This window comes from Takifugu flavidus, chromosome 9, assembly GCF_003711565.1.
Source record: "Takifugu flavidus isolate HTHZ2018 chromosome 9, ASM371156v2, whole genome shotgun sequence".
NCBI lineage: Eukaryota > Metazoa > Chordata > Actinopteri > Tetraodontiformes > Tetraodontidae > Takifugu > Takifugu flavidus.
Window position 1 is genome coordinate 11,372,844 of NC_079528.1, and position 21,906 is coordinate 11,394,749.

A 21,906-nucleotide genomic window follows, 5' to 3' on the forward strand; every position below is an offset into this window, starting at 1 on the left:
CACGAGCTGGCGCGACCGAAGCAGACGGCCCGTGTGCGCCCCCCGACATGTGCAAAGCGTGCACGTGCACACCGCCCATACCACGAAGTGGTACAGGGTAGCTGCACCCATACTTGGATAGTCAACAATGGTCACACAACTCCTTCAAATTCCCAGTTTAGTCGGACCTCTGTAGCATCACTGGTGAACACACACACACACACACACACACACACACACACACTAAACTGTCCCCAGGGTGAAAGTGGGACAGTAGACAGAGCGGCTCTGCTGGACTCCATCACCCTGAGGTTGCTCCTTGTGTCCTAAGGTCCCTGCTGTGAGATGCACGTGATCAGAAGAAGCTCCGTCTATGATCTTTCATGCAGACACACTGTTCCAGGGGCTCGAATCGATTTATTTTCGCCTTCCTCTTGCGAGCGCCGCAGTCATGCACAGGTGGGTCAGTGGCAGGAAGAGGTGTGTGGGCTGTTCTCCAGTTCTGTTCTGTCCCTCAAACATCCTGGAGACTAAGAACAAAAACGTGACTTTTTGATTAAATACTCGGGGTTTCATGCCTGAACGTTATTAACTTGTGTTACACGAGGATAAAAAAAATAAAATAAAATCTAATTACAAATGATCTGGCGGATTATTGTACCATGGGATGAAATACGAGCGCATCAACCTTTTTCATTTTCTCACGTGCACTGAGTGTTTTGGCCGGCTCAGATTCTCACGAGTCACCTCGCATTGTGGCAGGAGGGATCTTGGCTGTGTTCAGGCCCACAACTCAAAGGAGTAGTTGAATTTTAGCACATGAATACACTGTAGAGTGAAAGACGCGTGTGATTATCTAAGATTTCACACCAGAAATGAGGAATAGACATTATTTCCTTTTGTCTGAGCTCTTTTCTTAAACTTTCTGCACTTTGTGGCCATTTTAGCACCCTGATGCGGACAGAGCAATGCAGAAGTGTTTCCACTGAGAAGTGAGAGTATGACAGAGTAAATAGTCACACAAAGAAAATAGGATTAGAGCACATAAACACACAGGCGCACACACACACACATTTCTATCTGACTTTCACAGATGTAGTTGCCCTAACTCTACCCATCCCAACTATCTAAACCAAATTCTAACCCCAATCTTAAAAGTCACGTCTAAACCGTCAAACAACCCTTTAAAGTTGTGGGGGCCAGCAAAATGGCCCCACTTGCAAATGCGGCTCCACTTAGCCAGTGGAATGAGCTTTTTGGTACTCGGTATGTGGTAAATGTAAGAACGAACACACACACAAACACACACACACACACACACACACACACACACACACACACACACTAATGATTGCTCGTCTCTCTTGAGCTCAGATGCTAATCATCCACCCAAACAGTGGTGGCACGCAAGCATCTGTCTGGGCATTTAGCCAGTCCACAAAAGGCAGACACAGTGTACCAGACACAGAAAAGTTTGGCTTTTTTTCCTACTCAGCATGTCTACTGGGCATGAGTTTACAGACCAAGTGCATGTGATCTGCCAAAATGGGAAACGACATCAGGCAGTGTCTGTTTGGAGTCTGAAGCTGTGCAATACTGCGAGAGGAACAAAACAACGTTAGCACATTGCTCATCTCTGCGCTTCAGCTTAATTGAAGACACACCTAAAGCAACACAAAAGAGAAGCAGAATAGCCTGGAGAGCACAGTTTACAAGAAGAATGCCTTTAAGCCGTCTAGACTCCAGTTTACGGGTCCCATTTGAGAGCTCAGGTGTGTTTTGTCTGTCAGGCTTGTTAGCACACCCTTTGGAATGGAGCCAGACTGTAATTCTAACGGCTACCTGCAGGGGGCTCACCAGGACAATATTCCTCACTCACTGACAAGCAGGAGAGGATCCCCCAAGCATCCATAAATACACTCTCAGGATTATTTCACAGATAGACTTAAACACCCAGCCATTAAACCGTAGTTAAAACCACTGTTCCAAAAGGAAGCATTTCGCTAATGACGCCTCAAGGTTACAAGGGCCTTCAGGCTGTTTCACTGCTGAGGGTGGAACCATTAACCCGCTGTTGCGAGCAGCAGCCTCTAGAGGGCTCACCAGTACTACCTGTGGTGCGCACGCTGCAACGTTGCATCAACCAGGGTTTACAGCTTTCCCAACATCTGGGGCATTAAAGAAATTAAATCAATCCCAAGCGTTCACATGTGTTTGGTGCCAAATGCGGGAAGTGACTATGAATGGTGCAGGTGTGGAACTGAAAGGCGAAGTGCCGCTGGCACCGAGGCACTTCCTGCGTTCTGTTTTTTACCCTCATGTACAAAGGACTGTTTTTGATGACATCAGCGTTTCAGTTGGACATTTTAATCATGTGTTTCTCTCTGAGGAACTCTTGTGGTTTAGCTGACCTTGAGATATTATTTTAGTGGCATAAACATTAATGAACATAAGTGGGACATTAGAGAATATGATGGAAACAAGTCACATCCTTTAGAATAACTTGTTTTGCACCAATCACATGACTCTCTCTGTATTTACACACGCACTACAATCATTTTACAGCTTTTACATTATATTTCTGGACGTAAACTCACCCAGTATTGCTTCATTTGACTCTATTGTTCCTCATTCCCATTTCTCATAATTGGGGAAGTTCAGCGAAGCTCTCAGAGGTGTGGTGGAAATGTTGGGAATTCCCAAGGTCTTGTTTTCTGCGTTGTAGCCTTCTTGGAACGGGCTCATATGAAAAAGACACTTTATTTTCCAGGTGAGCGATATTTTGGCTTATATAAGGAGTCATTATGAAAATGTCTCCCAAACAGAGGTGTTTGCTATGCTGTCACCACAGGAAGCAGTGCCACCCAGAGGCTGGGCCCTCAGGGCGGGGGTCATTTCCACACTGTTCTTGATTGTGAACCAGAGATAGAGGAAGTTTGTGGTCACACAGAAGTTACCTCTGCATCTTTGCGCTGTACATCACACCAGCGGGGTGTGATGGGAAAATGGCCTCACCGCAGTATCACGTGGTGCACTTCTCTATTTTGTCAGAGGTATATAAAGCGGAGGGGCTATTCTTGTATTCACAGCGGGCCTACGCTGCATCAGAGCAAGAGCACGTTAGCACCCGTGTGTCAGGGCTTGTGAAACGGGCAGGAATAGTGCGCATGAGGCCGGGTCGAACCAAATTTGTTAACAGGGATTAGAGAACTGCAGTGGCTGAGAAGTAGAATACAAGATAGCATCCCTGAAACACTTTCACAAAGCTTGAAACAAATTTACAATTTAAAAACACTTTTATTTACTAAATTTTTACTTTTTTTTTTTTTTACTAAACAAAACAAATTTACATTTCAAAGCAAATTGACAAAAAGGGGTACACTGTTACCAACTATCGAACAGACGGGACATATTCAATAGTATTGGATGGCCAAGGTACCCTTGAGCAAGTCACTGAACCCCATAATGCTCACATAGGGTCCTGCATTGAACTAGCCACCCCTACCTTCACCCATATGGGTACCCTCCCCATGACCCTGAACGTGATAGTGGTCAAGGAGACGAGGAAACCTTTTCTTCTTTTGTGGTCGCCACATTTGCCCAGCGTGTCAGGGTGTGTGTTCCAATTCAAGTTTAGCTCTGTTTTGTTCGTTGCCAACGAGATTATCTGGAACAGAAAGTTCTGAAAAGTCTGACCCCTGAACAGGCAACAGAGGCCAGAAAAAAACTACCTTTCAACAGGATGAAAACTCGAGCAGGACCAGGCTCATGTGGGGGGGCCCTCCGACACCCGCGGCTGGGCAAAGGAGGAAGAGAAGGAGAGATAGGTCGGGGGAGGGTTAAACGTGGGAAAGGAGAGATGCTAACATCCTAAAGTATGTGAACACAACATTAAAATCTGATGTGGAACAAGACAAAGTCATCTTTGAGGTCTGTCGAGGGGCCAGAGTTGCCTGTCTGACATTATCTGGAAATGTGAAGGTTCAACCTCCTGGGGTGCACACAACCCCTCTCCTCTGGAGCAAGTGTCATCATGACAACCTGCACCCACCTATGAGAAACAGAGTCATCCAGGTCTTTAAGAAGGAGAAATGGAGCCTCGTGTTGCTTGTAGGAGTAAACAGAATCCCCCTGCTGTTTAATATCAGAGATCAGCTCGCAGGCATACAGCTGATGATCTTTTGTTATGCCGGAAAACCCAGACTGAACTGTCATCAGCTCAGGATTACCGCGGCCTGTGCCGGGGTGTTGGGCCATTCTGCTGTGATCATGTGTACCTTACATCAGTTTGTAGCTCTGTTGTTAGGGAAAGAGCGTAAAAGACGTGGGAACGGTTTCAAACACCGCAGCAGTCAGCAGAAACACTGATAAAGTTACATAAATAAAGAGGAATCTGCAATTCCTGATTCACCAGATTGTTTAAAACATATCCACTGGTCATGCCCAGTTAAGTGCACACAGTTTAAAAGTCAATGACCGTGTTGTCTTTATCCTGAATGCATCATTTGGCGAGGTTTTATCCTTCGTGGGCCACTCCGAGGACGTGTGTACAAGCAAACTGGGAACGCTGACGGGAACGTCCGTAAACAACCTGTGCCGTCACCTACAGCTGCAGCTCACCCCCCCACCGCTGGGTCCCTCGAAGCAGCAGTCACTTGTTATTTCACCTGTCGGAGGGTATTATGTAACATCGAGGTTACACCATCTCACACTGGGGCAAATAGTGGACGGTCTGTGCGTCTGCAGAGTTATACAACAATTCGTTGTTCATTATTGAAGGTGTTATAAACACAATTATCATTTAAAACACTCCCAATAGGTGATTAATTACTGCAACACAGATACGCCTGAGAACTGGTATGTTATAAAGAGTCGTTAGTAGCGTCGTAAATACGAGCAGCATAGGCACACCTGCGTAATGTGGATCAGCTTCTATCGAACTGGGTGACTTATTTGATGCTGTTGTGAGCGGAGCCTGATAGCGAACGACACCGGAGCGTGGTCGTTTGTCCTAATGACGCAGAGCCACAGAACCGGTTAGGCATTAACTCATTTCTCACATTTGATTTCCTTGAAAGGACCTTCTTAAATGTTGCTCTCCTGGTTTTAATGGGTGGTTCTGGGTCTGTGCTGCTGCTGGCATCCACTAAATGAATTTGCTTCAGGTATTTATGAGTATTTTTTGGAAGTGCTAACCGGGTTTCCCATTTATAAGTGAAACCCTCCAAAGCTCTGAGAGGGAGCAAGAAAAGAAGTCCTATTTTTTCTTAGTTGCTCATATTCCAGGATATAAAGCTAAACACAAATAACCAGCAGTGTAGTATTATTAGTATTGGATAGGGAAATAAACGATTAAACCCACAGCTACTGTACCATCCTTGCCACGTCTTAATTAGCCTGTTTACTGCAGGCTTTATTATTTGTTTTCTGAGCATAATTTATCAGTATCTGTGCTCACGTGCTGGAGCAGAGTGACATGTTGCGTAATCAAGTACTCAAGGGTACTTTGATCATTGGTGTAACTGTAAAGCAAAAAAACCCACCCCAGCTGGCACACCGGCCCTACAGGAGGGTCTGTTACTGGCAGATCGCTCCATGCATCAGTGCGCGTGAACCTCTCGGCACGTTGCGCCTCAGTGCCTCCCTGTTCTGTCCCCGAGTATCCAGGAAATATCAGTTCAAATGTGTGCAACAATGTGTTTCTTTAAAGAGCCCCACCTCATCATACAAATTGAATAGTTGGACCCATATGTTACATAATCCAGCATGTCGGAGACCCCTCCTCGTCTTCCATTAATCTTTGAACTGCACCCCTGGTTGCCCTCTCGTCTTTCATCCCCTTCAGCTAAGCCCTTGTTTTGCAATTGTCCCTCTACAGGGGGTGTTGGAAGGAGGCCCTGAGCTGTAGCCTGCCATAAAGTGTGAATGAGTGAGCAGCTTGTACCAGACACATGCAGGGTTGTTAGCTGTCTGGATCCCAGGACTTAATCCACGAGCTGGTAGGAGTTAATAAGGCTTTGGAGGTGGGAGGCTGTCTATTTAGGCTGAACTTCAGTGTCCCTGTAACATTCCTGTGCAGTTCAACACGTGTGGGTATACAGACGTACCACGTGATGCCAACAACTTCTCAAATGTTCCTTCCACGGCCTCATTATCGAGCAGCATTTATTAGTCGCGCAAATCCGTGGTGAGTCTTACATTAGCTTCACGAGTTAGCACAATTACACCTGTATAGCTAGAGACCGTGGGTCAGCATCGACACAACAAACGGGGATTATTGCTGACTTTCAGAGGCTGATGATGCCTTCAGGAATGTACTTAGTGAAACTAGACAAACGATTTGCCGACAGGCATGACGCCATCCCATTCTATAAACCACATACAGATAGCACCTACACATGGAGAGGACCGTAAATGTCAGCCACAGTCATCGACTCTTTTGTGATTTGGATGATTGGAGAGGTAAAAATGGAAGTCAATGGGCAGACCAAGCTTTGTGAGTTATTAGCTGTCTTTTAATCACACACAAAACAAAACAAGAATAAGACAAATGCCTCGGACAGATGTGAAGCTGCAATAAATCACCTGAAATAGTGGTTGGGCTGCAGTAGTGCAGCTCTTTAGTGTTTGGACCAATCGTTTCATCTGGATCACTGCATCAGATCAGAGCAGAGCCAGTGACTCTCTCGCTCTCCCGTCCAGTCACGTCCCCGGAAAACGAAGCAGACAATGAATCGGGGACGACAGTCGAGTCAAGCTCTAACAATAAATTTTAGCACGCTGGCACACTCGGGCACATTCACGCTCCAGCCAGCCCTTACTAGGACATCTTCCAGCCCGTGTGTGTTTGCAATGTTGAGTTTACTATGTGACCTGTCCAGATTAATGTTCCGAATTGTGATCCTGAACGTCCCCTGCGATGCCAGTGCAGGGACACGTGGATGGCGGGACACATGGGAGCCTAATGCTGGCACTGATGCGCTCAGCCTGATTCATGGAGACGAATAAAGTGGATTTACTTAAACGAGGTCGTTACATAGCAGAAGCACTCCCGCTTACCATACTTTTTGGACTATAAGTCGCACTTTTTTTCATAGTTTGTCAGGGGGTGCAACTTGTACTCCGGAGCGACTTAAATAAATACATTATTAAAGAAATGTTCGTTATTTTCACACTGACAACCACAAGAGGGCGCTCTAGGCAGGTGTACTTAGGAACGAGTTCCTTTAGCGACGCAGAAGAAGAAGCGGTGCTTCGTCTATGGAGTTAGACTTGATTGTTTGGTAAACTTGCTCGGATGTTCTTTATGCTATAGTTATCTGAATAACTGTTAATATGTTACGTTAACAAAGCAGACACGTACTCAGTTCGTTGTGGGTCATGTAGCTGAATTGGTTACATTAGCATACCGTAACCCTATTGCTAATCCATGCTAATTGCCTTTCAAGATGAAATGTATGTTCTTGGTCTCGGATTTTATCAAATAAATTTTCCCCCAAAGTGCGACTTATAGTCCAGTGTGACTTATATGTCTATTTTTCTTCTTTATTATGCATTTTTTGGCTAGTGCGACTTAAACTCCAGAGCGACATATAGTCCAGAAAATAGATATTAATTAATTTTATCGAAAGTCACAGTCCTCCCTCACTCGTTATCCTGCCCAGTTTAATTTACTAGTGGAGAAGACTTTTTTTTGCTCTAATGTTTCAACAGCTCTGTCCTACAGTTATCATGTATTTCAACTTGCTGGATGTTTTTCCCCATAAATTTGCTTTATGACAGACCACACAATCGGTAATTAGGTTAGCTCGCAGCAACACACCATGTAAGTTCTTTAGTGCTGGTTTCTTTTCCACATTTGCACTTATGAACTTTGATTTCCAGCTCCAAAATGTGGGGAAAGAACGTTATGTATTCTGTGTAATTTGACTCCCAACTACATAATACAAGTGTTTGTTTGGCCTTTAATACGATTTTAGTCAAGCGAATAATCTAGTTTTCATCAGAAAAATGTAATTAGTTGACTTTTTTCTTAAATTTTAAGCTACTGGGCGGTCGTACCTGTGTCGGCCGTAGCTTCATTGTCTCTTTGTATCGTTGTATTTGTTCGTATTTGACACAGTACCGCCAACACTCGCTGGTGCATAATTTATCTGGCCTGTTAAACATTTATTTTACTCAACCCCCACCACCACCTTCACCTCCACCCTCGTCCCGCCCGTCTATGGACGCACGAAGGGGTTTATACCCAGCACGGGTTAGGGGATCTCGGGTCAACCGCAGCAGTCCTGCGTCTCTGGCTTCAGGCGTGAGATGGAGCTCCTTGCAGAGACGTTCCGTTCCTCCTCTGCCGTGCGTGTGAAGTGGCTGTGTGGGTGTTTTTGCAGTCCTGCGCCTGGTTCGCTGCCAGTGACCGTACTTTGAACCAGCAGCAGCTGGGGCCTGAGTACAGCCAAAGATAGATGGCAAGCCAGGGCAGAGAAGCCCCCTCCCCCTCCACTCAGCAACCCGCCTCCTGCTCTATTTGTTTTTCTCTTCCTCTCTGCCTTCCTCTCTTCCATTTCCTACGTCACTGGGCAGAATCTGTCAGAAGAAAGGACCACGCCTTCCTCCTTCCTGCAGAGTTTCGCTTCATCCTCCTCACAGACTTGTGATGGTGCCAAACTATGTTCCCTGAAGTTATTTTCAGATGACATGCTGGAATCTTAAGTATAACTCTCCCCTTTACTGCGTTGCCCATTTTCTTCTCTTCTTTTGTAAAGACTGCAGTTTTTTGTTCCTTTGCTTTAAATTTAGCTTTGCCTTCCAGCCCTAAATACGAGCTGACCCCTGAGGACAGATTTCCTCTTTCCCTGCTTCCTGAAATGTGCAGGACTAGACAGCAGTTCAAGCCTTGCTGAGTCAGGCTCAGGGAAGGTTGGCATCACCGTTCTCCTGCATATATTTACTGAAGGCTGCGCAAATCTCATGATGCCTAAAGAAGGGAGGTGAATGATGGGCTTGCACAAGGGCTGTCACATGATTAATCACAGGGTCACTGGGGATTAATCCATATTCACTGGAGGGATGGTGATATATACACTTATGCATGTACACAAACTTCCCACCGACAGGTTCATATTTTGCTTGTTGTGGTCCATCTTGTTCCAGCTGGTTCTGTAGGACTTTGAAGCCTTAGTTGCAACGGATTTTATTGGATTTAAATGTTCAATCAGGCTGAATCTGTTCATATTGAGGCCCTAGTATGCTCACGTATGTGTTGACCTCGGCCTTTATTTCATATTATTAATTTCTCCCAGGTCGGTCCGTTGTACCAGCTGGGATGACTTCATCGGGGGATTCTGTGTGAACAGCATCAACAAAAGCAGCACTTTGAACTGAGCTCTTGAATATGTGTGAGGAACAAGTGGCAGATTTACAAGGCTTCCTTGTACAAACGCTTGGTGGGGGGGGGCAATAATTGAGCCCATGTGTGTAATATTCTTCTAACCCAACACTGCACGCTCATGAAAAAGCTGTTAGAGTTGAGGAAAGAAAAGAGCACTATTTTAGGCCTCCATTGACGACTTTGCTAACCGGATTGGATTCGCTCCAGCTCTCGGTGTGGTGAGCGAGCTCCTGTCACGGTACCTGCCAAGATGCATAGCAGGAAGTGAGGCCTTAGACTGGGTCCATCCATTATCTTGTTAAACGCAGATAAAAGAATGTGTCATCCAGAGTTGAAACACTGAGGTGACGGTGCAGAAGGGAAGCACGAACTGGACCTTAGTCTGACTGAAACAGCACCGTGACAGCTAGATTCCACAGCCAGGTGCGACCAGCGTGTGCATGGAGCTGTGAATGGTGCCATTTCTCCCATTTTCAGACATGAATTTAAAGCCTGTTAGCATTGACCCACATTTTCAGTAACGGTTTGTCTCTGAACATCCTTAGCGACCTGTGTCCGAGCCGCTGACCTGGTGTCACTTCCACCGTCTCGTCACCATTAATCCTTCCTAACTGCCCTTTTGTCCAACTAGGAGTCCAAAAGCTTTTCCGTACAGAGAATCAGCAGAGCTACAAGCGTCTCTCCCTCAGTGGGACGATGGAAAACAGAGACTGAAAATAGAAGCGATGTGAGATGTTGCTGACTCAGGGAATGAGGAAAAGTTGAGGCCAGGAAAAGGCCAATTAATGGAAAATAGAAATGATGGGGCCCCTCACCCATTTGGTAAAGTTATGACCACACCTTCTCCTCCCTAAAGGAAAACAAACATTGCCAGGAATATAGATGAGGATCTTTGTTACGAAGGGGCAGAAACCCTCATGACTGCATGCCGCGCTGGTAAAGATGACAAAAGTTGCAACCGAACAAGAGCCTTTTTGAGTCAACTTCAGGAATAATTTATTCGGAGTCCGACCCCAAAGATGAATTCCTTCAAAGGGCAGAGCGGTAAAAGTGAACCGCACGGTTGGCCGTGTGTTTTGATTGTCTGATGTGCCTCGAACCCCTCGACCCCTGGGGGAGATGAAATGGGTCATTCTGGTTGTGCAGGGCGGAGCGGGAGAGGCGATGAATGGAACTCTTGTAGGCATCACTAGCTTCATTGAAAACTCAGCAACGTTGATGTTAACACCAAATATAGAAGCAGGCTCAGACGTAATGCACCGGCTTTAGAAGGTGACGTGACAGCGGGGTGGAGTGACACCTTCAACAGCCAGTCACATTCTCGCCATTAGATCAGTGTGTGCTCTTACACAACATGCCGAGTGTGAAGAAATGCACATGTAAAAATTATGATCTCATCACAATGATGTACGATCAGCAGTTTTTACAGTCAGTTCTTAAAAGGGAATTTTTGAACCAAAAACAAAGAATCACAAAAATGACAAACTGATAAACAACCAGGAAAGTCTCACTTCCGCCTCTCACATCATTGTTTATAGCAGTGAACCATCTCCAACGGCCAGTTAACCTACATGGTGGTTAACTGTTGCCATGGCACCAATTGTGATGGCAAAAACAAATGGCACAAGTCTGTATTCTGACGAGTGTTTATATTTTAAGACCTCCAAATATTTCTGGACGAATGCCCTGGATATTTCAAGAAAAGTTCTTCATTCCCAGGTTCCCCTTTGAGCATTTTACAGGCCAATCAGCAGCTTTAACGGTGCGGGGGGAGGGGGGCCGCACAGCACTTTAGGTGGAGAGTCTGTCTGGGTCTGGCTCTCTTCCTGATGATGACTCAGTCCAAAGTGTGTGTTTGGGGGGCTTCCCCAGCTTACCGCCATAATACTGCCCCCCCCCCCCCCCCCCTTTACAATCATGTGACTTGCGATTCTTCAAACATTCCACCATCAGCTTTTATGCTCTTATTTTTCCCCTGACTTTCCCTCCGCCTCCTTCCCTCAGAGCGGGCAGGCAGAGGGGGTCCGTCCTTATATGGCCTGGTTGCATGTCTGGTGACAATGGGCCCGCCGCCAATACGCACCGCCCGCGCTCCTTCTCTCCCAGGGAGCCGCGGCGGCGTTTTGCAACGATCCTGCTGATAGGGAAGGGTAAACAGGAAGCAGATTAAAAAAGCTGCCGAGCCCCCCCGAGGCTGCCTTCCCTGTCTGTTTTCACAATCGTTTTGAAGTTTTGGAGATGTTTGGTCTAGAAAAGAAATCCATGGGAGAGGGTCTGTTGAACTAAACGCAGCCTGTGAGATTCAATAGCACAGCAGTATCACTAGTATCCAAGGTTGATAGTTTTATCATCCTGTCGGTTGTAGAAACGCCCCAGATTGCTGGAATGTTGACTTTCTGTGATTAAAGGAACTGTAATGGCATAAAAGCCACCTCAGCCGAGTGTCTTCAGAGTGGTGGCTGTATCCTGAAGAACGCCGACTGGTGCTGGAACACCTTTGCAGCGCTTCCATTTCTACAAGCAGCACTTTCATTTGTATGTTAGTCAACGGGGGCCCAGGCCCTTAAAGAAGATAAAGGGCCGCAACGGTTGCAGTGTTGGCTACAGATTTGACGAGATGTTTTTGGAACTTGGAGGTGCACATTAACTCAGATTACTCAAGTAACCAGTGATTTTTATGTTGGTGGAAAAACAGCTCCTGTACCTACATTAAGTAGCTGCTCAATGATTAACAAATGGACTTGGACTTTGTATGGTTAATATCTGACATAACCATTAGGTTTTATTTTGGGAGTGGGGGGAAGGAAACTGTGTTAGTGGCATTCTTCTGAAATCACAGTTGAACTCAGCTGAACTCACTACATAGATGTGGGCAGAGTGCCAGGTTCTAAAAACTGCATTCTCTGTAAGAGCAGTCGCTCTAACGGCACAAACAATGGCAATTGACAGACCTCACAGAGGGGCTCAGACTTTTCCCGTTTTTCTTGCTAGCCAATCATTGACTCGGGGTGTCCCAGACTCCCAGTTCTGGCTGGAACAGACTGACACGGTGACTCAGAAACTGAGTTGGCTGATAAGCTGTTTTTTTCACACTCACTGTCTCTCTCAAGCAGCTTTGCAAAGATGGAGAATATGGTAGAATAACAGCTTTAATTTCACACTCTGTGTCTCCGACCCACAGCAGGACATGATGGAACACATGATGATGAGACCGAGGATGACGGTGGGCAGCTGAGAGATCTGTGACAGCGGCTGGCTAACCTCGATAATACACAAGATGTGCTTGTGTTTGCAGGAATATTGCTGCGTATCCGTCCTCCTCTGTCCGACAAAACACACACTTCTTTAGTGTGCAGAACATCACGGCTCCAACGGGTAGCCGAAAACGAATCCACGCACGATTGTGAGATATTATCACCTTATAGCGAATGGAACCATCCACAAAAGAAGACATTGTTTGTTACCAGAGGAGCATTTCGTGACTCTACTACTCTACTGTGAATATTAGGGTTATGTGGGTCCTACCTGTCCCGTGCTGCACGGTGCTAGATTGCATGCTGTGGCAGACTCCGAGCCGAACTGAGCCACAGCTGGGGCTACACAGGCATCGATTTGAAAGGAAAGGTTTCAGCTCCGGCGTCGTTTCGGAGCACAGGCCCGACGCCAACGCATCCCGTGCATTATCGGGGTCAGGCTGAGAGCTGCTGGAGCAGTGTGAGCTAATGGATGAGGCTCACATTGATTACTGACATGGGAGAACAAGCTGGAGAGGAATGGAGCATGAGCCAGGCTTTCCCATAGCCGATGAACTGATTGAACAGAGACGTGCGGAGCATTCCAAAGTCAGTGAGTCGGGGAGCAACACAGCCAAGCCTCAACACCTCTACGCTATAATGCAGTTTCAATTTGATTGAGCGGGAGCTTTAGAGAGAGGTAAGGAAGGACCGGGAGGTTAAGCAGCTTAGAGAACTGGTGCATTCAGGAACATAATAGAAAGGAAGTAAAACTGCAAATCAAAGAGGGTGGGTCAGTGAGCTGAAGAGGGAGCTGTTGGAGGGAGATATGTGTGCTGAGAATGTTCTTTCTACGGAACAGATATGATAACAACATGCTCCACTACACCAAAGCTACTCTACTCCCTTTTAAGGTTGTGATTCTCTTTTTTGTCACATAGTAACAACGCTGCCACCATACATCTGCATGTAAACAGACACCACCGTGGGCACTGTTGCCATGGTACATAGAGGCGGACAGCAGCCTGTGACTCAGACAGAAAGTGACTTCCTTGACAACGGACTGTATTCTGACAGCACGGATGCCAAGAGGTGTGATTCTTTTTATTAGTCTCTGTATCAAAGCCTGAATGCGCAGGCGAACCCAGCTAGAAGTGACTCTGTTGCTAACAGAAGCACAACATTTTCACAGGTCTGAGCTACAGACAGTAGTTCACAATCAAGCAGGAGTAGATGTAAGAACATCAGTGAAGTCTGCCAAATATCAGCCGTCAGCGTACACAGGAAACAGTGCCAGATGGTGCTGACAACATGTGACCAGCTGGAGTCGTGACCAGACCAGCATTCAGAACACTTAAAATAAAATGAGAGGTGGCCAGGAAACAGGCTTTTAAGCACACAGGCCGGCCTGTCAGGATGGGTTACAGCCACTATAACGCGGCATCCACCCATCTCCAACAAATCCTGCTCAGCATCACCTCTCTGTGTCCAACTCTCTGTCAGGAGTGTGTTGTATTAATCATGAAGCAATCTACTATGTTCTGTTGCTCTGTATTACTAATGCCTATTTCCGTATTTATATATATATGTATATACTGTATAGTTACAATACGTGGGGAAATGACCTGCTTGGAGGAGGTCTGTGCTCTTTGAGCGCTGTTTTCTAGTTCTCGTTAATGTAGGGCAAAGGACTGCTTGCTTACGTAACCTGGGGGAAACATCACTTCTTTAAAGAAAAACCACAATAGTAACAAACATTTACTGTGTGTTCGGGCTGTTGCGCAGCACTGAAACGGATGATTACTCGACTACATTTGCATAGCTTTGAGAGTAACTGATGGAAAAAGGAGTCAATAGGAACTAATGAGGAGATTAAAAGGCTTCCACTCTCGATTGTTATGCAGGCCTGCTGGTTCTTGGCACCCCGCTGTGCTCCAAATAACCACTGTATCTCCAGTAATTTCGAGGCTGAACCCTCAAGCCCTGCGCTGCTACTCTGTGTGTTTACATTCCCATCCGCTTGCAGCCAGACAGTGCGCACGCAGACAAAGACGAGCTCAAGGCCGAGCGTTCCGAAAGTGTGCCTCTTGCATAACAAAGGCCTTGCCAAGCCGAGCAGTCACGCACGCACGTTCCCATCTTCACAGAGTTGTTCTGTTTTGACCAGAGCGGAATCGGTTTCATCGTTCATGCCGCACATATGCAGGCTTTCTGCTGATGCGTTGACCCACCGAACGCAGCGTGGTCGTCCATAAGGGGCGAGAAGTGAAAACAGGTGAGGTGATTGTATGTTTGCTGGATAATCCTTATCTGGGTAAACTCGAAACCAGTACACGATAGCAAAAAGGTCACATTATCAACGGATGGATGGACCTTTGGTCTGCCAAGGATATAAAATGTAGATTTGGAAAGAAAGGCATGCGGAATACAACCTCTTCAGTCCATCACATACCGGCAACTAAGGGCAACTCTGAGTCTCCAGTCAATGGAATTGACCCCCTGTGTGTACCTATAAATCAACTCTTAGATGCCCACACAGATGCTCTGAAGCCTTATGAAGGAACAAAATGGAGGCGCTGTTGTGAACAGACTCATTCAGACACCACTGCCGTGGCAAGTCGGTCACAGCATTCTTTCTTTGACTAGCTAGGTTGTATAATAGTGCGAGTCAGTGCTTGGACCTACTTGCTCAAATGTATGCCACTACCACTTTACCAATCAGACCCACACCCTGGCTCTCCCTGTGCATGAATGTGCACTCTTCCTCGCTTCTATTCAGCGGCACATCCCAGGAAAGCTCTTGAAGTGGCTGAGTGGTTCGCTCCTTTCTGTACTGGCAGGGCGAGGACCAGTGAGACGTAGCCTGCTTGTTTATACGATGTGGTGAGGGGAAAAAAGCCATCAGCCGGGGATGGAGACATCTGCTGCGCCGGTGTTTGGATTCCCCTGTCCACATTGTCTCTTGCCTGGCGTGGACTGGTGACGCTTCTTTTCCTTTCATTTCATAATACCACTCATCAAGCGTGTTTGTGTGGTGAGGGGAAAAAAGCCATCAGCCGGGGATGATAACTCGGCTCGTGTTAATCGCCATGGTAACTGAGAGGAATACCCAAAACTCTGACTAAGATATTCCTCTCTGGAGACTGCATATCTCTTTTTTCACTTATGTATGATATAACAAGAGCAGCAGGAAATGGGTCACACCCTGTTCGGCTGTGGAAATGAGACGGTCCTGATGTATGTCACCGGGAGCAGCTCACACAGCGTCTTTTAATAGAAAAAAAGCCACCCTGAGTGGATTCGCAGTCGGTGCCTGGTGGGTATTATCCAGAGTGTGTCGGTAAAGCCGGTTCCACAGTAATTCCACTTAGGCTCATTAAAACGAGCAGGTAGTTCTTGTCCATTACTGTAATGAACATATGATGAATAAAAGCCGATGGACTCGGCGCCCAGGACCGACAGATCGTTATGCAACGAGATATGTAAAAGCACCGGAGGTATTTAATCCGTTGTTACCTCCCCTGAGCCAGCGGAGACCAACAAAAGCGATGCAGCAGTGCAGAATTCAAGCAGGCAGTGGAGCTCGTAGGGCCTCGGAGGTTTGGGAGGCTGTTAAAGAACCTCTTCCCTGTCAAGACTGACGGAACCTCCGTGTAGCTCCAGGTCACCAGATGTTCCATCAGCCTGGTGTGCACGTGTCACACGAACTCCTTGCAGCCAGCGCTATCGAGCAACGCTGTTTTGGGAAGGCTTTGTTTTGAGGAACACGACACCAGAGATAACACGCTGCCCTGCTGCTGCGTCCATATGAAAAGATCAGCCGAGCGGCAGAGACGGGGGGGGGGGGGGGGGGGGGGGGGGCTTTCCAGATGATAAAAGTGCTTATTTGGGTTTAAGGGGGGAAAGGTAACGGGAAAACCTCTTACTCACACTGTCAAAATGAGTGTTTCAGTACGAGGAACTCCACACACTACTGAAGTCAGGAATTACAGTGAGTCATGGATTACACAGTCACCCTCTTCCAATTAAACATTAACGAGGGAGCTGTTTAATCTGTACAGTATGATACTTCACAGACACGCCCCATTCACAAGCTAGTGGGTGGATTCTGTATGCTATTCATCAGTTATAAAATACTGTGTAACAGTTAGCTGTTAGTAGGCAAATACAAATGACAAATACAAGATGTGTAGATGGTGGTTTCACTGAAACGCTGTAATCAGGCCTGTCCAGCAGATCTGTAGAGGACTACTGGAAAACTGTTTCATCCAAGTTATAGTGATTTGATATATTTGTGTATGACAGGTTACTGCTGGAGTTCAAGTTTGACCATTTGTTGACACTGGACTTGACCAAGGAGTTCAGAGAAAACTCATCAATGCTGCCTAAAAATGAGTCTTGTTTCCTACTGCTTCTCTAATCTCCTCCTCTCTCCTCTGTCCTCCCTTCTGTCCCACCTCTCTCGTCTGTCTCTCCCCATGGCTGAACCCAAGTAGATGATTGAGCCAAAAGATCTGGGTTCTGCTCAGTGTTTCTCTCCGTTAAACGTAAGTTTGTCTTTGCTCTGTGAAGCGAATCAGAAATGTTCAGGTTCACTCTTTCCTGCCAGTCTCATGGTTCCGGTTAAAGCACCGAATGTCCTGCAGCGTAGGTGCACTCCATAAAGTTTGATGGCATGCCGTTACTTTTACTGTTCATGGAAAGGACTTTTGGTGCAAGCGCACACCTAAATACGCAGAAACGGTGGTGATCATTGTTCTCAGAATCCCATGGGACGTCTCTTTATCATCACCAAAGTGGAAGCTTTAAGAAGCTGGAGATAAAATTCCACCTGACCAAAAGGAGTAATCAACTCTTTGTTATAAAGTACAAAGTTTTCATAACTTGCATTAAAACCTGCTCTGCCTCTAGTTTTACCATCTGACACTGGGGTAATTGAGCCATAATAATATGTGTTTATTGGCTAAACACAATCTTTATACCCCAGATAAGACTGTTGTCTAAGAGCCAAGCAGGTCTGAGCAGCTGCTGGTGATGCAAGCTGCTCCATCAAGAGCAAGAGACTCAAGAGTGAGGGCTAAAGCCCCGCCGCCACCAGCCTCTGACAGGCACCCAGCTATGGGAAACTAATCGAAAGACCCGGCTAATCCTCAGAGCTGGAACACAAGCGTATATATAACGGAATCAGGTTGTTACCAAGAATTCTGCACATTTTTAGCCCGTATTGAATCTTAAATAAGCACAATAAGTGATTAAAACCAATTATCTGCAGTGGATTTCAGCTATTTTCAATCCCTGGCCTGATGTTTTCTCCTCTCTGTTGCATTCAGCTTTACTGTGGGAACATCGTATTGTCAATAATGAGACCGAAACACAAGCAACGAATTGTGTCCCCGGCATTCTTATTTAATCAACTGAATGTTTTGGAGGGGGGGGGGGGTCGTTTTGTGTTGTTTTGTTTTAAATCATCAGTTTCTTTATTTTGACAAAGCTGTATTTCACGCATCATCAGTCGCTGACTCATCCTCCTGCGTACGCGACGGGACGCGTTGGCGGGCGCTTGAAGCGGTGGTGATGCGGCCACTCCGGCTGAACAAGGGCCTCCACTGTTGTCATGTGAAGGCCAGCTACCCACGGCGTGCCATTCTCCACAAGGAACGCATTCTCCACGATTATGCTCCACAAACACGCTCGGATCCCGTTGTCCCGTCACTCAAGCAAACGCTGGATTCAGATAATCATTTCTTTTACTGAAACATTACCGTGCCGATTTCTCACATGCGCATTTTCATTTCTGGCTTTATAGCATCCTGGGAAAGTCCCACGGTCATTTACAAGAACTCAAATGGCCGATAAGCACGTTGGGGAGGTTTACACAGAGTCTCCCTAAGAGGTAAATGCTGCTCGGATCAGCTTTCAGGATTTGGTTCAGATTATGTTAAGAAGCCCAGAATATTGGGAATGAACTATGTGGCAGCATGTAATTGCTGGACAGAGTTGAAGTTCGGAGTGTGTCTGGATCAGTGAAAGTCATCCAGAACTGTAATAACACATTATTATGTATAAAGTGCTGATACACTTTCCTGCAGACACGTGTGACGCTGCTCTCCTGCATCAGTGAAGACACCCACAGATTTACTGCTGTAAACTTTATGAACTCCTGCAAGAATGTTCATTCATTCTTGACACCTGACCTAAAAAAAACAAACTAGGTGAGCTGGAGATTAACGTGTGTGGATGAATGCAGGTCAGGTGATCAGACAAGAATGTCACGTGTCACGCTCTTATCTCAGAGGCTGGACGTCTGAGTGTAAACTTTGGATCCCGTCTCGATTTTAAAAGTTCTCTGAAGTTAATCCCAGCCCAGTGTCCTCTCAGGCTTCCAGAAAACAGCTGTAAAACATTAGCGCTCCTGCTGGGTTGCCAAATAGAAATCAACAGGAAATGTACTGTCAAGAGTGAAGAAAGGGAAATAACTCATGCTAGTAGAATGCTACTAGCATGCTAGCAGGTGGGGGGATGAGAGTTAACCCATCAACATCCCAGCCAACCCAATCTATTCCAAACCCAAATGGGGTTCTATATTGCAGCTAATCTGTCCCACAGCCATTGATGTACAGTGTGAAACGTGCTGGTGATCCTTCCTGCACACCGTCCAGGACCATGAGCCCATTGTGTGGGGGAGAGAGTGTTGGCTTGTCAGCGAGCCAGACGAGCTTTCCCTCAGGAAACTCCTTGAAAATAGATGTGGATGTGAGCAAACCCACACGTTCGGCCGAGGTGGCACCATTAGAAACCAGAAGGATTTCTGTTTTTGCTCATCTGCGAGAAAGCTGTTATTTATAGACAGCTCAGGCAGGAAATAACAAGTCAGGAACGTGAAACGCCGTAATCGTGCCGCTTCATGTTCGCTTTGACACAAGCTGTTCTAGTTAAAAATAATAAGCCCGGCGCTGATTTTCCGCCAAGCACGTGTTTTAAAACTCAATCAGTTAGACACACACAAACACAAAGAAAAAAAAAAGTTCCTGTTTGTTGGAGCGTCTACATTTCGCTGGCCTCGTCTGGATCTGGCACGAGCTTTGGTCTCCGGGGACAGTCACCAGCTATTGTCCCCTCGCTGAGTTATTTTTGCAGCACAGGCGACCATTTTCCTGCTTTTAGTGTGAAAAAAATAGCATTCCCGCGTCATCCCCACAGAGCAGGATGGAACCTGTTTTGTCTGGACTCCAGCTGGCGCTCAGCCAGAGTTTCTCTCCGTGTCGCTGATACTTGGAGTAAGGAAAGATTCACGGGCTGACTGAGGCGAGTGACCTGGAAGGATCTGTGTTCGCGGCCCTTTTTGAGAACTTCTGCAGACGAACAGGGCCGTGACACCCAACACCCCAAACATACCTCTATATTTTAAGGGTTAGACTTTATCTGATTCGTTCTTCAGAGATCCACTTTCCATCAATGTTGTGGACTTACACATCAAGATCTGATCACTGGGAGTATTTAGATCGGATAATCAGATCTGATGCGGCAGAGAAGCGATAGTCCAGAAAGCTGGTTTATCTATCTCTTTATAGAGTGCAGAGTGACGTAAGACTCAAACTTCCTGTTATTCCCACAGCAGAAACCTGCAGAATGTGCTGCTCTACCGCTGTCCTTCGGTTCTACTCCAGGTTTGTAGTCCTTTGTCTTCCAGGGAGACGCTGGTGACGAGAGACAAGGCGCTGAATCAAATTAATCAGATTGTAGAAGGATAAATGTAAAAAGGCACCAGTGCCTTGGGGAGGAATCTAGTGATGGATCTCATTACAGTCTGTTTACAAGGTGTTTATTGGACTTTTTCTGGTTGTGTAAGTGGGCCAGCTTGTCTCAGCTCGCCCAACACGGGTCAGCTGTGTTCGCTTCTGTGCAACTGGCAGATCTGTTGCTTTGATGCACTCGGATCACGATTTAAACGTAAAAAACGAAGTGACTATAATGAGAGAAGCTGTACGAACTGGAATAACGTGTCCCCTCGGTGTTGGAACACTGTGTTGTGCAGTTCAGAGAATCCAATCAAACAAAGCAAAGTTCTGAACAGTAAAGCAAACATGCTGCTCTGCGCTGTAGGCCGCGCAGGCACAGCGGCTCAGACCCAACACATCCCAGCTGCTGACCGGTTCATGGAAACGACCGATTTGATTGACCGCCCCCTCAAACAGCTTCTGTTTGCTGACCATGACTCGAGTGTACGTGTGTTCTGCATTATTGACTTGACTGTAGAACATCCCTGGGACTGGAGGGGAAAAAATAGGCCCGGCTTCTTCTTTGTCTGCCTGACAGTGGGACACAAAAGGAGGTCTTAAGTAGTTCTATGATGGGAGGGAACGAACCAAGTGAACTGAAAGAAGAAGTAAAGAGAGGAAAAAGTGTTGGGTTAAATCAGCAAACAGGATACTGGGGTGTGTCTGCAGTTTTGTATCGAATATGGGAGCTCACGCAGCTCCTGTGGAACAATTCCTCACGATAGAAAAATTAAAAGAGGATGAACGTTTCATGGTGCTGGTGTTCTTTTGGGATGAATATTGGACCCTAAGAAGGAGACAGAATTATAAATGCTGGTTCAGGAGTGAATCCGACTCTTGAAGAGTGTCATAGTAAATTCAATTATAATGCTGTGATTCTGCACCTGTGAGTACGAAGGCATGGTTGTGCACGTGCCCAATATATGATGATGCAATAATTATGAGGGGCATAAATAGTCACACCTTGTCTCCGGGGCCGTGTTTATCGAATATGTTCGATCATCGCCACCTTTTGCCACACTCCTCAATCAGAACCAGTCCCTGAATTCTGCTGAAAAGCACTCAGGCAGATTCTTCTTGTTATTGTTGAAAAGCTGCGTGCACATGCAGTGGCATGTGCGCTTTCTTCGCCCATTTGTTTCTGTCGCATTCTCCAAACCGCAGCTATTTCTTAATCAGATGAACCAGGCTCCACTCCATGCTGCACATTCATTATTTGATCTCAGTGCTGTAGCACCGCAGAGAAACCCGGTGAACCTTGACCTGTGTCACTGAGGGTGTTACCTGCTAATCTGCTATTTACTCTGTATAAAAGTGTTTATGGAATTGTAGCGCTGCTAGCTACCTGGATGTTGTTTATGCTATCTGGTTGCTAAACTGCTGATGTGTTCCTTCTCACCCCGTCCTCCCCCCCGGCTGACGGTCGAATGGGCCAGTGGAACGGCCGCACCCACAAACTGGACTACGGGAGCATGATCGAGGCTACGTTCTCACATTCTTCACTGTGTCATTTTTCTTTGGGAACAGT